This window comes from Parasteatoda tepidariorum, chromosome 5 (assembly GCF_043381705.1).
Source record: "Parasteatoda tepidariorum isolate YZ-2023 chromosome 5, CAS_Ptep_4.0, whole genome shotgun sequence".
NCBI lineage: Eukaryota > Metazoa > Arthropoda > Arachnida > Araneae > Theridiidae > Parasteatoda > Parasteatoda tepidariorum.
The window spans coordinates 74,415,167-74,432,520 of NC_092208.1; the positions used below are offsets into that span (position 1 = coordinate 74,415,167).

Consider the following 17,354-nt stretch of genomic DNA (forward strand, 5'->3'; position numbering starts at 1 on the left):
CATAAAAATAAACAACAAACAAGTCATTTCGCCCAGGCTTCCCAGGAGTTGCCTCCTAAGCCCTGTAAATATTGCAATAAACTTGGAATAACTAATGCTTATCATTGGGACCAAGATTGAATAAACAAACCTAATTCTTTTATGGTTGAGAATCAAACTCAGCCTAAACAAGAAAGTGACCAACCACAAAATTCATAATTAATAGTATCCGGATACGTGCAAAATAGAAATGAAAACAATAAATGTGACAAATACCCGATTGTGAGTAATAAAACTATCTTGTTAAATATTGACACAGGTAGTACTTTAAATACCATCCCAACTAAACTTTCTGAAAAACTAGATGCCCAAAAAGAAAGAAAAACTTTGTTAATGAAAACAAACAAAAGGTTATTTGCAATTTAACCAAACTTGCATTTCAGATTAAAAATAAGGAAAATAGCTAGGTCAGTCAAATTTTAACAACTGACTTACCTTATACCATATTAAATTTGAAAGCTTTCTTTGGATTTCAATTAGTGATTAATTGTGTTAAACAGATTGTAATGCAAAATCTTAGAAGACTGGTCACCTTTTCTGATTATAAAAGCAACTTGTCCTTACACATTCCTCCTGAAATCCTGGTTAATGTTTGCAATAAAAATACCAATGAAGGAAGTAAACAAAAAAAAGAAAAGAAAGGAAAAAAATATTAGAACAAAATAATGAAAATGTTAAAGAAAATAAAATTCTGGACATAAAAAAAATGAGAATAACAAGAATGTAAACAAAGAGAATTTAGAGAAAAACAAAGTAAAATATGGACTAAAAAATAGAGATTTAAATAATATTTTGGGTATACAAATAAAGTAATAAATTCTAGAAAAAAAAATACGTGTAACAAAATAAAAGCTTACAACCACTGTTTTTTATAAATCATAACATTACAGCACTTTTCTAATGTCCTATAATGACTAATCCAATAGTAATGTTTATAAAACAAAATAACAATAAGCAATACTAAAATTTCTTCTTTTTATAAGAAAAATAAATAAATTTTATAATAAAAAATAGAAGTAGTAACAAAAATCAAGCTATCCACTCAAATTAAATATCACATAATATATCACAATTGATATTACGTTTCTAAATAACAATTACACTCAACTCATTAAAAAATAAGAATAAATATTATATATATATGCATACAGGGGTTTACAAATCCTAGCCACCTTAAAAATTGTATCTGGTGTCCATTATTTTAGAAAAATTAAACATAAAATCAACATGCTAGTTCTTTACTTCCAGAAATTTTGCATTTTTGTAAAGTATAGATAAAATACAAATTCATTACTAAGAACAACATTAAAATTATATAAAAAAGGAAAACAGTTATCAAATCGAATTAAAATATGTGTTTATTTTATAATTAAATTACACAACATAATGTTACAATAAAATAATGTAATATTATAATGCACTTATTTTTTTAAAATCAGAAGTGTTAATCGAAAGATATGTTGGAAAAATACCAAGAAACATGCATATTATAGAATATTGCTTAAACTTTACAAAAGTAACATACAAAGTGCACTTAAGAAATTTATTCAAATATTTAAAACTGTATAATAGCAAAAATTTTACTATCTTGAACACAACATATAATTTTTTGTAATAACTCAATTGTCTTATAACTAATAAAGGAAAAATAATAACATTAAAAGGCATATAAAAATATCAAATCTCATACGAATTTATCAATAACAGACAACAAATATTTTTAAATTCAGCGTTTTTATTATTTCTTAGCATAAATATTTACGTTTGGTACCTAATGTGAATACTTTTTCTGTATTCTTTTCAACAAGGATTCTGAAAATGTATATTAAGGCAGCCATTATGAAACATAAGAATACAGTTTAATAAAAAAGTTATGATGTTAATAAATACAAATGGTTAGTTTCAGAGATACAAATAAATGAATTTTTTTTTATAACTATATCATATTGTTTTAACATATAGTATATCTTAAAGATGAGGAGGGGTTGCACAATCTGAAAATTCCTAAAAGATTTAAAGCTATTAGCTTGTTTTAAAGTTCAGAGAAATCTTATATCGAGATTTTATAGATTGAAATTAAAGATTTGTTTCAAGTTTATGGAAGTCACACTGTACTTTATTTATTTCTCTTGGTAAAAGGGTTTCAAAGAACATCAATTATGCAATCGATAAATACTCTTTCAAATTGTCAATAGATTTTTGTTTGACAACAGTATGATTTTAATGGTTGTGTGTGTTTAGCTCAAGTTAGTAAGCTTTCTTTATTTTTTTTAAAAAAAAGAAAAACCTATGAATTGATGTAGTTTCCATGATATATACTTACATTAGTGATCCTATCAAGCCATTACCTATTTCCTACCTCTTTAATTTCTTTTAATTCCTAAATTTAAATCGCAAATTATTCTTTCAATAACTATGACAGATAATTAATTGCATAATGTTGTGACATAATTGAATGCTAAATTATATTTTTAGATTTTCTTTCTTGAACTGTTTTCTAAAAAATTGACATCACAATTCTTGGTGTTATATGCATGCCATAATTTTGTAACAACCTTTAGGTTTTCATCTGTCACAAGATAATTATTACAAAGAATATCTGTTTCAGTTTAGTTTGGCTTTGTTTTTGATAAAATCCATTTTTGATAAATTACCAAAAAAAAAAGATCTTTTGCTGTGTTGTGAAACAACTGTTGTTCAAAAATTTTTCATGAGAACTTGCTTACAGAGAGTTAGGAATGAGCTTTTTACCCTTTTCACAATCTTACTGTTAACAAAACTTGATAAATATAAGACATTATGGTTTAATATCACATATTATTTACCACTGCAACTTGTGCACACGTCACCAAGGATACATGCATCAACAACAAGCTCAACATCAATAAATTTACTGCACTTATAAATTTGAAAAGAAACCTATTTTGATTTTTAAATTCCCGTATAATTGGAAACTAAACAACAATTATAACACAACACTACATATCTATTCACTTTTTACTTAAGTGATCTGGGTTTTAGTTCTGAATATGGCCTTTGCATTCATTTTCTTGTTGGTTTAATGAATACACGCATCCCTCTTATTTTTTAACTTCCATTGATCATAAGACATATCTTTATAACAATCACACACATTATTTCATTGGTAGATGACAAAATATTGTAGTAAATCAATTGAAAACACAAACTCCAAAATTAAAGGACGCTTACAGAAAATAGTAAGTTCTCAAGAAAGTTGAATTATTCTGGTATCTCTGTAGCATCACACAATTTGCATCTTGCTCGTTCTTTACAGGTCTATAATATAAAACAGGGAAATGAATATTTAATTAATATTACAAACAGATAAGTTAATTACCAATATCCATAATACTGCTCATCTTCAAAGTTAGTTTAGATATTCTCTGCAAATCATTATTTCAAATCAATATTTATTTATTTAAGAAGATTCTTTTCTAATATAACCAGAGTCATTTATAACAAGAACATAGGGACTTAGGCATTCCCTATAGGGTAAAATTAGAAAATTTTGCAACTGGCCTGTTGTACCATTTGTAACAGTCACCACTTTTTAAAATATGTAGCCACCTTTTCATGAAATGAAAATTTAAAACAATTAAAACAAAAACTGTAATATTATAAATGCATGGCATTTTTGCTGAAGCATTTCTCAAAGTATGGGGAACACTATAAGGCTCATTCAAACTAAAGAAAAATTTTAAGAAATTATAAGTATAAAATAAAGTAAATTTCAGAATATTTTAAAATATTCATTCTTATTTATCAACAAAATAATAATTATATTCATGGAGGTGCATTTTTAACAACAAAACAAAATGGTGGTTGGTAGCCCATTTTTTTAAATTGCTATTTGTCAAATTTGGTTACCATGTGGCTGGCGTCACTTCGAATCTCAAGAACTCTGAGATGGGGTGCTCCAGAGCTTTGTACCTCCTGTAGTTGGAACTCTAAATTTTGCCATGTTCTAGGGCACTTTTGATTCTTTAATAATAATCTTTTTATTTTCCTTTTAAATCTTTCAGGCTTTAAATAAAAAATATATAGAAAATTTTCGTTCTCTTAATTTTTGTTCTGCTCGTACTGGTATTTTTATTTGCGTCACACTAGAGCTGTAAAATGTGCTATTGGCGACAGTCTCGGAAACAGTCCAGAGGATGATCGGGAGACAACACAAGGGTAATTGTAAGTCCAACTCAAAAATCCTAAAAATTTCTTGAGTAAAATCAGTAATGGCACATTTCAAAAAATTAATGTCTTTATAAATTTAAATCATTGATATTTTCAGAACATTAAATTCTAAATAAATTATATACAGCATAATTTATATGAGTAATTATGTATAAGTTTACTTTTATCTTCAATCACATTAAGTATTCTACCAGAAAAAATATTTACAAATGAAAGATGCGAAGTATAAATTCTAGTTCTAATATTTTCCAATAAAATATAAAAGAATTTTTATACATAAATGTGATCTATGATTTCCTTAAACTTCTGGACCTAGGATTTCCGGAGCGCGGTTAGGGAAAAAATCTGGAAATCCGGATTTTTTCCGGAGCACAATCACCCCCGCACATACCTCACATTCCGTTTTACAGGGACGACACATCCAAACCATCCATCCGTAGATCCTAATTTTGACCTGAACCAGAGAACGATCAATCTCGGATCCAGCACCTCCAGAGGTATTGATCTGTTATGGGAACTAGGACTGTGGGCCCCCGACAGATTTAGCGTGCACCAGTCACTATTTTGTACATGGGCAGTCTTCGACCAGGGGAGATTGAACTCACAACCTTTCAGACATGAGCCCAACGCCCTACTAGCCAGGCTATCCTTGCCATAATTTCTGTTCTGCAGTTATAAATAATTTGTGTCTGGCTGATTATTTTATTTTGCTCGGTTTATGCAGTATTTATCTTCATTCTAACATCTAATAACTATATTACATATTAAACATATTATTATCAAAAATTCAATTTCATTTTTATTATTAAAATACTTGTTGTTTTTAATATTAAATGTTTCTTTACATATTAAAAATTTAAAATTAAAAACACCAAAGTACACATAAATATATAGCAAAATTTCCTTTTTCATATTACCTGGTAGTGCAGCTGCAGTATTGAAAATTTTTCGGCTTCAGGTTTCTGGTGAATGAAGTTACAGTGAATAGGTCGTACTACGGAAGAACGAAAAATGTTCATGAGTAGTGTATCTCCGATGCATATTTATGAATCTAGGGTTAAATAAAATTTTACATGATGCAAAAATAAAATAAATAAGTAATTTCTTATAAGCAACTCTTATTAAACACAATATTTGATAATCACAGTACAGGGCCTACACCAATTTTTCAAGTCAATTTGAAAAGAGAATGTACAAATTTAAAATGGTAATTATAAAAAAGAAATAGAAATTTTAATGACAATATCGATAATCTAGCTCAATAACTTGATTTAAAGCAAAACATTTAAAATAATATACTTTTTAAAAAAAAAAAATGCTAAAATTAAGAAAATAGTCTCGCAATTAAACATTAGTTTACATAGTAAACCGAAATATAGGAGATAATTACCAGACTTCTCTTTAGGAATAAGAAAGGGCAGAGTGCCTTTTCACAGAAAAGGACACTTAAGAGGACGCCATATCGCGAAAGAAAATTTTCATCGCAAATTGTCTGTCTCCTTCATTACTTATTCAAAATTCAAAGTGTAGAAAAAGTGAGTTCGGACAAACCTAGAGTGAGCCATGAAGTTTCAAATACTGAAAAGGAAATTTTAAAAGATACAAATGTAAATAAATTGTGAGAAGATGACTAAGGATTACGCAACGATGAAGTTCTCTTCTAATAATTTGAGTATATTTTAATATTTTGAAGTATTTTTTTCAGCAACTGAAACTTCATGACTTACTCTAGGATTGCCTGAACTTTCTTTTTCTTTCTTTCAAATTAGTAATGAAGGTAATATTTTGAAGTATTTTTTTCAGCAACTGAAACTTCATGACTTACTCTAGGATTGCCTGAACTTACTTTTTCTTTCTTTCAAATTAGTAATGAAGGTAATATTTTGAAGCAGTGGCGTACCTAGAACTTTTGCCGCCCGGGGCGATCTCCAGTTTGCCGCCCTTTCTATTATAAGTCAATCAAATAGTGGTTTTTATAAATTAATANTCTTTCTTTCAAATTAGTAATGAAGGAGAGAGAGAATTTGCGACGAAATCTTCTTCCGCGGTATGGCGTCCTCTTAAAAGAGCTCCCTCTCTCAATACCATACAAATTTCATGAAAATAAATATTAAGTTATAACTGAATTTGATCCTCAATAATTTTTAAATTACTCTTTTATACTATTTCATTTTTATATTTCAAGAAGTAATTATCACTCATTAAAATAAAATAAAAAATTTCAGTTTATTATAAAAATAATTAAAGGCATGCTAAGAGACAATTACTGTGCATAAATTGGTTTCTTAAAAAGCAAACTAAAAAAACTATTAGTTGATAAATAACTTCAAGGCTTTTTTTTTAATGATTTTAACTGAGAATTATAAGAAAATAAACATCTAAAAGGTACATTTTAAGAAAAAAAGTATTTACACAAAAAAAATTTACACAAATTCATTACTATATCCCTTCTCGAAAAAGGGAAACTTATAAAAATTTAATCAGAATAATCACAGCAAAGTAAATATTTATTATTATAATAAGAATTAAACCTATAAATATAGATAATTTTTAGCAGTGCGTACTTTATATTTGAACAGTAAATTATTATTTTTTAAATGGAATAGGAATAAAAAGGCAGAAATTTTAAAGGATGGCAACTTATCTTCATTAAAACGGCAAAGAGGCTGCATTTATAGGAATCAAAATGTAGCCAGGGTGGGGCACCCTCCTAGAAAAACACTTAGGGAGAACATTGCGACTACTGACTTATGAGTTTAAAGCCTCCTTCGAAATTATCAAATCTAAAGTTAAATAAAGTATCTTAGCAACAGTTAATTCATTTGCTAAGGAGTCAAGTAGATTAGCCATATTGCCTCGATTGAAGCCACGTTTGGAACATTGTGCACTGGCCATTAGCTTGCTTCCTAGACAAGCAAATACCCATCGTTCTAAAGTTTGATAGATTTAAAATGGTAAACAAGGATCAAACCCGAGAATTACAATATGATAGCTCAGTGCTTAAATCATTACCCCATCACAACTTTAATTTAATATTTTCAGGTAATGACATCATGATTTCAGGTGTAATTTTTTATAGTAAGATATTTGAGAAGGTACTTAACAAGAAAAACATTGCAGTGGCACTCATACTTAATATTTTATAAAAGTTTTCTCTTTTCGAGTTTAATTAATTCTAATGAGTTATGAAATACACCGAAGATTTATCTAAACTATTAGTGAATTTATCATTTTTCTCGGTTTCTTGAGAAACAGGAAAACTACTCAATAATTACAAAGGAATAAGTAACAAAAAAATATATTATAACACGAGATATACAGGACAAAAAGCTACTACAGCTATAACTACTTTCAAAAAGTGTAGATGTCTCTTTTTCTACAATATCTTTTTACAGTTGCGGCTACAATTTAATTAACAATAAACGCTGCCATCTATCGGTGGTTCAATAAGTATTTCTACAAAAGTAAAGAAAAATTAATGACATGATGTGGAAATGATATACTCCAAACCTGTTAATGAAAAATTGGCGGAATTATCATAATTATGAATTACTTGATGTTAACCGAGTTTCATCTTATCCGATACATTATAAAAACAATTTATTATTTACTCACAATACATATTATGTACTATACAATATATATATATTAATGTATCATAGAAAATAAGCTTTAAAATTTTTAGTAAACCTTTAAATATTTTATAAGAAATAACAGATGAAAAATATAATGTGAATATATAAATTTTATTTTGAGATGAAATAGTCTGCAGTAGATTTTTCAATTACTTTATTCACATGTTTATTATCTGTGCTTACATCTATATTTCCAGTTCTCTTTCATAAGTTATAATCAGTTTGAAACCTTCATGTCAAGCGTACAAAGTACAATACTTATTGATTGACTCACATGACCAAATATGTGTTTCATGTAGAGCGATATTTCATATTAACAATTTTGCTTTAATGTGGTTCAAAATATATTTAGTTATAAACAAGCCTTTAATTGTTTCGGACGGGGGGGGGGNGGGGGGGGGGGGACATCAGTTTTCTCTGTTATTATAAGACACTGAATGATCATTTTTTAAAATAATATGGTATAACGGTTAGTCATGTAAATATCTACTTTCATTGGGCATTTGAATTTTAGGAACTTTCAATTGCACTTGTTACATTAACTTTTCCTCTGTTTTCATAAATTTCTAAAGGTTACATTTTATTTTTAACAACTATCCATTCCATACATTAAAAAGTTCCTCTTGAAAAAAATAAAATGTATTTCAGTTTTAACTTATTGTACAAGTTAAATTATATTACCTACATCTAAACATCTTACAAAAATGCATTTTACTTTCTTACGATATATGAAACTAAATTAAACAATATTTTCATGCAATTTTACCAACAACTATTTTTGAAAACAATTTGCTTACTTTCATATGATTCTCATAAACTTTTATAGGCTAAGTTCCTTTCAAAATTAATTTGGTGACTTAATTTCTTTATGTAACACCTTTTTACTTTGTTTCAGGGTGTTAGTTGCATATACACACTTGATGCTTCTGTACCCATTCTGTAAAATTTAAATTCATTATCATATGATTTTTTCTGTATATATACTTAAAGTTTCAACAACTGTATTACCTAAAATATTATTTTGATGCTACTTTTTTCTTCACTGTTTTAAACCTATTGTACTTCTATATAATGATGGTATATTTATCTATTTCATTTAGAAATAGCATTTCTGAAGTATTTGGCAATTTTTCTTCTTACTATAATATGGCTATTTCAGCTTTTCTTCCAGTATTGTAATTTTTAATTCCTGCCTAGTTATTTCTAAAACTTATTTTACATGTTTTTAATTTTTTTTTTTTAAATATTTTAGATGCTTTTTGAGCTGCATTTTTTTTTCTTCCTTTTACTGGATCACTTTACCTAGCATTTCGCCCTACAAATATTTTTATTATTTGAGAATTTTGCTTGAATTCTTAACATATGTCAAACATTAATTCCTTTAAAAAATAACAATGAGAAACAAACGTTTCTTTTTAATTTTTGTTTGCTTTTAAAGTTTATATCCATTAATAAAATTGGAAAAAAAAAACAAAAAAAATAACAATGAATTTTCTTAAACTATTCCACAAAAGGAAATTAGAAAGTTTGAAAGAAATGAGATTATCTTACCTACTTTGCCATTTCTGTTTCTTCCTACCTTACTAAAGAACTTTGAAATGATAAAAATTTGATCTACAGTATTATCCGCCGGGATAGCTCCAATAGTATTTTTGGAGACGGCTGTCATGTTGTGTCGCCAATATGCTTGCAATAGTATATAAGTACCAAACATTTATTTAGAGTTCTCCTTATGAATAAAAAAGAGCAAAGTGCTTCCTTTCAGAAAAGGGTACTTTGTTGAAAAGGAAAAACTGCAAAAAATTTAATAAAAATTGTAATATTATATAATAACCAAATTTGATCCTCAACAATTTTTAAATTACACTCTTATGCTATTTTATGCGTATAAATCAAAAAGTCTTTTTGACTCCTTATCAGAGAACGAAAAAATTTTTTGTAGTTCCTAAAAAATAAAAAACAATTAAGAGACAATCTGAAAATTATACAGAAATAAAAATTTAAGAGTGCATTTTTTAAATTTTTTTTTTTTTTTACTTAAATACTAATTTTNGCCTTTTATCAATTTTTTAATTCATTTTATTGTTTTATCTCTTTCTACTCATTTTAAAAAGTAATCTATATTTAATTAATTCAGAGTTCTCCCTAGGAACAAAAAAAGGGCAGTGTGCTGTCTCTCAGGAAAGGGCACATACTTAAGGCTGTAAAAATGTATGAAAATGTATTATATTACGTAATAACCAAATTTGATCCTCAACAATTTTTAAATTACACTCTTATGCTATTTTATGCATATAAATCAAAAAGTAATTCTGACTCCTTATCAGAGTACGAAAAAAGTTTTAGTAGTTTCTAAAAAATAAAAAACAATTAAGAGACAATCTGAAAATTATACAGAAATTAAAATTTAAGAGTGCATTTTTTAAAAAAAATTTTTTTTACTTAAATACTAATTTTAAAATTAAAATTTTTTTTTATTAATACAACTGAGAAAAAGACAACTTATAAAAATTTAAACAGTTGAGAATAATCCTAACAAAGTAAATATTTGCAATAATAATCAGAATAAAACCTAGAAACACAAATAATTTAACCAGTGTGTAATCATTATTTTGATTGTTAATTAAATTTTTAAAATTGAATATGAATAAAGAGGCAGTTCAGCTTATTTTTAGAAAAAGGGCAAAGAAGGGGGTAAGTTGCCTTTCTAATTGCACTTAAGGAGTACACTGATTTACTTGTGATAATACACAACAAGAATGGAGAAGAGTCTCATAACTGTTTCGATTTGAACATATACATTTGCCTCATAAGTAAGGTGATATCTGAAGCAAGGAAATAGGTTCATGTTTAATTGGCTCTATTATGCAATAAACTCTGCTTAGTGTATATTTGTAAAAAAGCAAACTTGCTCACACAAATCAGAGCTCATTTTTGTTAATATTCACAGCTAAGATAAAGCTTTTAAGAGGAAAATATTTATGTTTTGGCTTTGAGTTAACAATCAACTTAGCTATATAACAAAATGAAAATTTAACTAATGTCTATTTTTAAAGCTTAACTCCAACAGTAGGCATGAAAAGTCTGAAATATTGTTGTATTGAATGAGTAACAGATTTGAGTATTTCATTCACATCTATTTCATCACACAAAGAGGTGTTTCAACATTTTAAACATAAACATCTGCGCATCTTCATTAATTGTTTTACTGTAAATTACATTCGTTTTTATGAACATATTCAAAAAGAAAATAATTGCCTTTAGAATATTTTGAACTAAGGTTTGGACCGTACCGTAGGAGTTCTTTAATAATAAGCCTGGCTTTTTCTGAAAATCTTTATTCGAGAATTAATTGACGTTTGGCCCAATTTTATGTAAAGGCAGGGTTGGAGTTTTTGCCGGCAAAAAGGGGTTTTTGCCAGGACAGTGGCAAAAACCTGGTAAAAACCGGCAAAAACCAAATTATCTAAATTGCTGATTAAATATTATTACAAAATACTTGAAACAAATTTAAATCAATCATAAGGAATAATAATTTTGATACATTACATGAAAAAATTATTTTTAACATATTAATAATTAATATAATGGTAATAATTTTTAAAAGATTGAAAGTTTGTGATCTCTTTTCATTTTAGAATCCTAAAATAAATGTTTTTTTACAAATAAATAAATATTATTATTTGTATAATATTATTATTTATTATAAAAAATTATTATTTGTACAATAATTAACTACACATATTGATAGATATTTTATGCTTTAAATTATAGTTATATTAATTTAAAATAAGTTCATTTCACTGGAAAAAAGAGAATAATCACAAATTTTCCAATCAATAATGTTTTAAACTACTAAAATGATATATTATTACATTATCATTTAATTATGGAATAATAATTTTGTTAATTTTTTTGTAATTATTTATATTTATAGTATATATTTCAATTTTAGGAATAATTTTGTATCAAAAATGTGTTTTTGTCCTCTCATCTTGGAAAATATAGGTTTTTGCCACTTTTTGCCACTTTGCTTGGCAAAAACCTGTTTTTGCCAGGACGGTTTTTACCGGTATTTACCATGGTTTTTTCCACCTGCGGCAAAATCTTGCCAACCTTGTGTAAAGGGGTTTCTCCAATAAGATTTCTGGCGTTAATTTGCAATAAACATTACAAATGGGACTTGTATTATGAAGCAAAGCGCTCTCATGATGATCTTGGAGATAATTAGTATTGGTCCTCTATTACAGAAGTTACTTTATTGATACTTTTCGTCTTCCTACGTTGATTCGATTTTAGAGTATTGACTTCATTTAGTTCTTTTTACCATTCTTCGAGCATTTACACTTGTTTTTTAATAGAAAGACGCTTTTTATTTGTAATTAAGTATAACACTTACACTAGCGCGCATTCATAAAGCTATTAAATAAAAAAAAATATTAATTATTTTATCAACATAAAAGAGTTCTTTAGAAACCAGAACCAAAGAAACTTCGCGCGCCACTAAAAATTACGCAACATTTTCGCTTGAAACCTTTTTAGTTTAATACAAGATTCTAGAGCATTCTCACTGCTTACAACTTTCAATTTCGATCGCACGTGAAAGTGATTCGCGCATACGCAGTTTCTAAACATTAGCGTGCGCTTCAACAATCAGACGCAGTGTGAATGTCTGTAATTCTTTCGTATGTAAATGAGAGCGAATTTTTCTCAAGTGAATAGTCATTCCCAAACTTCCAATCACCGTTGAGAAAGATCCATTCAACAAAGAGTGAGAGAAAACATTTAGGGTAATAAAATATTTTTTACCATTCTCAGGAACCATTCACACTGCATTCAAATGCCCTAGACATGCTTGCGATTATTTTTAAACTAGACGCAAGACGAAGTGCTCGTACATGCATCCACTCAAATCGCAAGCAGTGAGATTACTCCCTGATTCTCATTCTTAGCGAAAAAAAGTGCAGACAGTAGAAGTGGTCTTTAAGTCCCCTCCCTTCAATAAAAGAATCTGCGATTGCAACACTTGAATACGTCATCTGGGGAGAAGACCGGTTCCATGTGACAATAAGACCTTCCTCTTTTCAGTTCTACGGGAATGTTCTACGATATTTTCCCCTTTCATGACATTTTTTGTATTTAATTGTCAAAAATATTTTCTACAATTTCCAAGACGCTTTCTTTAAGAACTATGTTTCATGAAATTTTGAGTTCCATACAGTTTTCTGACTTGAAAGTTTTTAATCTATTTGAGAATCAAGACAGAAAGTAACGTACTTCTTTCTCCTATGACTGTCCACACGCTAATGGTGAAAGTATGCGAAGTGTAGCCATATATAGAGTGTTCTGCTCTCTACCATCTGTGGTCCATTTCGATTGCCAGTTGCTATTTATTTTTTTAACCAATCAGGGAATTTTTAACTTATGGCTCAGTTTAATAAATAAAATAACTTAAATGTAATTTAGCTTAGAATAAAGAAATATACAAATCTTAATTTTTTGACCATTTTTCAAATTAGTTTCAGAGTTAATGAATTTTAAATTTTTTTGCACACTATAGAATCTATCGGAAGAACTCCATTTTATTTATTATGATTTAAATGCATTGTTTCTAGCAATAAAATACTTGATAGGGAGATTTTGTCGATATAAATATAACAATTGTATCTTCTTACAATTATTTCTTACAATTGTTCATAACAATTGTTATAAACAATTGGGTATAATATAGCCTACGTCACAGGTTGTGTTGTTCCTACTAAANGCAATAAAATACTTGATAGGGAGATTTTGTCGATATAAATATAACAATTGTATCTTCTTACAATTATTTCTTACAATTGTTTATAACAATTGTTTTCTTACAATTGTTATAAACAATTATATTAAATTGTATTTAAACGAATTGTTTTCTTATAATTACTTATATAAATATAAGTAATTGTAAGAAAGATACCCTCACCCCTAGTAGTCATAAAAAGTAAAAGAAATGACATTCCAAAATTAAAAAAATAACTGCTTGAAAGGGAGACGACCATGTATCAGATTGATAAAATTATTGAAACATTTTCGAGTTGTTAGTTAGAGGAGAAGCATTGCGACAGGGAGATCTCGATGGAGAAGACTGACTGAGACTGCTTGGCCAATGACAGGCTGTAGAGTCAAAGAAGAAGTTTCTTAATTTACTGTGATAGTGCCCCATTTAGGCTAGTTTCTAAGTAGGTCATTACAGAAATAATCAGGAGAAATCGGGAAATTGCTTTAAAAGTTTTGGTTTATGCCCAATATCGATATCTGAACTTGCCAAGAGGGCATACTTTACAAACTATCTAGATAAGTGAGGTATTGTTTCCATATATTTCTTTGGCGGATTTAATGAAACCAAAACATGTCGTTAGAACTAATAGTTTAGAAAGTATAAGGGTCGTAAGTGTACAAAATACAGTGTTTGACATGTACCTATTTACGAATCTGGCTTTGCTATCTAGATCAGCAGTTGCCAATCTTTTGATCCCTACGGACCAACAAGCAGAAAATATTTTTCTCATAAGCCACAGCCTTNTGTTTCCATATATTTCTATGGCGAATTTAATGAAACCAAAACATGTCGTTAGAACTAATAGTTTAGAAAGTATAAGGGTCGTAAGTGTACAAAAAACAGTTTTTGACATGTACCTATTTACGAATCTGGCTTTGCTATCGAGATCAGCGGTTGCCAATCTTTTGATCTCTACGGACCAACAAGCAGAAAATATTTTTCTCATAAGCCACAGCCTTATTATTATTATTTTTTTTGGAAGATGGAAAAAGTTCTCCAATTGATTATAGTAGGATTTTAAATATCTCCCTCCCCCAAACAAAATTGATGTGTTTTTGTAATTTTTAAAAATTATTCTTACTAAAAATTTTATTCAGTATCGCAGAATTTTTAAATGAACTTACTGTATGTTTTTAGCGGAATTTTTTAGAAGAAAAAGAAAAGTAAATTGCAATTACATTTAATAATTGTAATAAAAGGAATAATATTACATCAGTGTGACCTCACATCAATGGGAAACTTTACTGACGCAAGCGAAGTAAAAATCCTCGTTTGTTTACAATTATTTCGCTGACCACCATCAGTAGTGCGAGGACCACCGTTTGATGACTGCTGTTCTAGCGAGACAAATCCGACAGGTTGTCAAATGTCAGACAAGTTTACTGCATATTTTTTCACGATGAATCGAATGAAGCTTAAATCTTGCTGTTAGGCATAATAGCTTAGAAGTTATAAAGTTTCAATGCGTAAATATGTACAAATTTAAAAAAATCATCATATAAGGCCCTTATAACTTCTAAACTATTTGTCCTATCAACTTCAAGCAAACATACTATCTGGTGTATCCATGCTGTCGTTTCCGTGTCAGTCCTGTAGTTATTATTGTTATTAAAACACAAACAGGAAATAGAAAAAGAGGATCTAACACAGAACTTTATTTTCTAAGAAGGTTAAATACATGCACAAAGTGTTTTAAACAACTATACAGATAAATATAATTTTTTTCTTTGTAAAATCAAAGGATCTCATAACAGGTACTGTACTTAAGATTTAAAATTATTGCTAAACGAACTCAAACACACATAAAAATAAGAAACATCGCTTTGAAGGAATTTTATTGATTTATAATACTCTTTAAATACCAAATAAATACAGGGTGTTCCGTAACGACCAGCAATGTTATAAATTTTCTAGAAGAAAATCAAGTCAAAAAAGAATATACACACTCAAGGTTTCAAATTAATATTCAAAGGAAGAAAAAAACAAAGACTCCATTTAAACAAAACGAATCACTATCAAGTGAGGCAGAAATAAGAACCCCAAAACCTGTTGGATTGCCGAAGGAAACAGAGAGGAAAAAACCATTGTTAGTATCACTTTTCAACTTCATCAGGCAATCAAACTAGTTTCCTGTTTTCACTCCGTCTTCTTCACTTGTGATTCGATAAACTTCGATGTTTTGAGTTGGCTTTTTACTCTCTTAAATATGCATTTAACCAACACTAAACGTTCTTTTTCTCACTTCATTTTTGACTCGGATTTTAAAAAAATATATGAGTGGCTGTTTAGGAACACCCTGTATTGTTTTTACAGCTTACCATATTGCAATAAATCTTTCCGCAAATTGTGCGTAAATTCAAAGGGAAAAAAATCATGCTTTTGAATTTACAGTTTTTAATCTACTCAAGTGTAAAAGAATAAAAAATAAAAACTCCCATGAAAAGGCGTTAAGTCTTCTTCGATCACACTCTGTAAGTCCTGAGGCTGGCAACTTGCTAAGAATCAATAAAACAATTAAAAGGATTCAGAGACAGGTAATTTTCAAGGAGAGTTTTACTAGAAGCAATAATCGTAATAAGCAATTTTTTTGTAAGCATTTTTCGAATCAGAAATATTCATTTTTTAATTTCAAAAAACTTGTTTTTTAATGATCTAAATATAGAATAAAAAATACCATTAGTTTTTTTTAAGGAATTTTTCTCTTTGCGTTGAAACATCGAAATTTAAGTAGAAACAAGTTATTACGCAACTTGAAATTCCATTCATAAACCACGAAATAATATTTTATATATAAAATAATAATATATTATATAATCACGAAATAATATATTAATTTTATATATTTTTGTTTCACACTGTTATATTGAAATACAGCAGTTTGACACGTTATAGTCTACAAGGAAAAATAAAATTAAGGAATTTAACTTGAAGCTTTTCAGAACAATTTTTCTTTTTTGATATTCAAGTTTGAAATTCACCTCAAATTCAGAAGATTTTGGTGTAATCAACAAAGTTTGATCTAGAATAATATTACAAACAAATTAATGGTTAGAAGAATTTGTAGTGGTTGAAAATGATTTAAATTCTGACATAAAATTCTTTTGACTTTTTTTAGAACATAATTTCATTCGAAGCCTTCATCATATTAATGAATTTTAATGAATTGATTGATCATTTTATCATTTAATGAATTGATTGAAAAATCCTCTAGATATTACAATTAAAAAATATTACATCATATTTGAAATATAAAGCTTTTGAGAAGCAGTATTTAAAAATCTTTTAGTGGTATAAAATCTTGGTAGTAACAATAAAAGTAAAAATAGCTCAAGAAAGTAAAATCGTTGGATTATTTTCATAAAATTATTAACAAATATTCAGTTGGAAAATCGATTGACATTCAAATGTGCATAAGACTTAAAAACTTTCATATTTAGTTAAGCAAATAAAAAGATATAAACCTATTTTATTAAGGAAAATAATGACACAATTTTATAAAAACATTATTTCAAAGCACGAAATTTGAAGAAAAAAAAGTTAAAACTTCGCACACTTCTACAAATGAATTTCGTGTAGTCTTCTAAATAATGAATGGCGTTGTTTTTTTAAAGTCTGGTCTACCCTGAATAATTTCACTTATATCAAGTCGACCA

The 17,354-nt window shown here is 28.0% G+C and overlaps 1 long non-coding RNA gene across 3 annotated transcripts; it reads right to left on the minus strand.

The window, feature by feature from the left end:
* Window positions 1–1,379: 1,379 nt before the first annotated feature.
* Window positions 1,380–13,086, minus strand: LOC107436900 (uncharacterized). 3 transcript variants are annotated; one of them, XR_011636733.1, is made up of 5 exons: window positions 11,177–13,086; window positions 9,439–9,676; window positions 8,681–8,820; window positions 5,166–5,299; window positions 1,380–3,336 (listed from the first exon to the last, which is right to left on the minus strand). It is a non-coding gene; the product is annotated as an uncharacterized lncRNA (long non-coding RNA). The 3 variants fall into 3 exon arrangements; XR_006225219.2 differs by having other exon boundaries at window positions 9,435–9,676; window positions 12,283–13,069; XR_011636732.1 differs by having other exon boundaries at window positions 9,435–9,676; window positions 11,177–13,069.
* Between the last annotated feature and the right edge of the window lie 4,268 nt (window positions 13,087–17,354).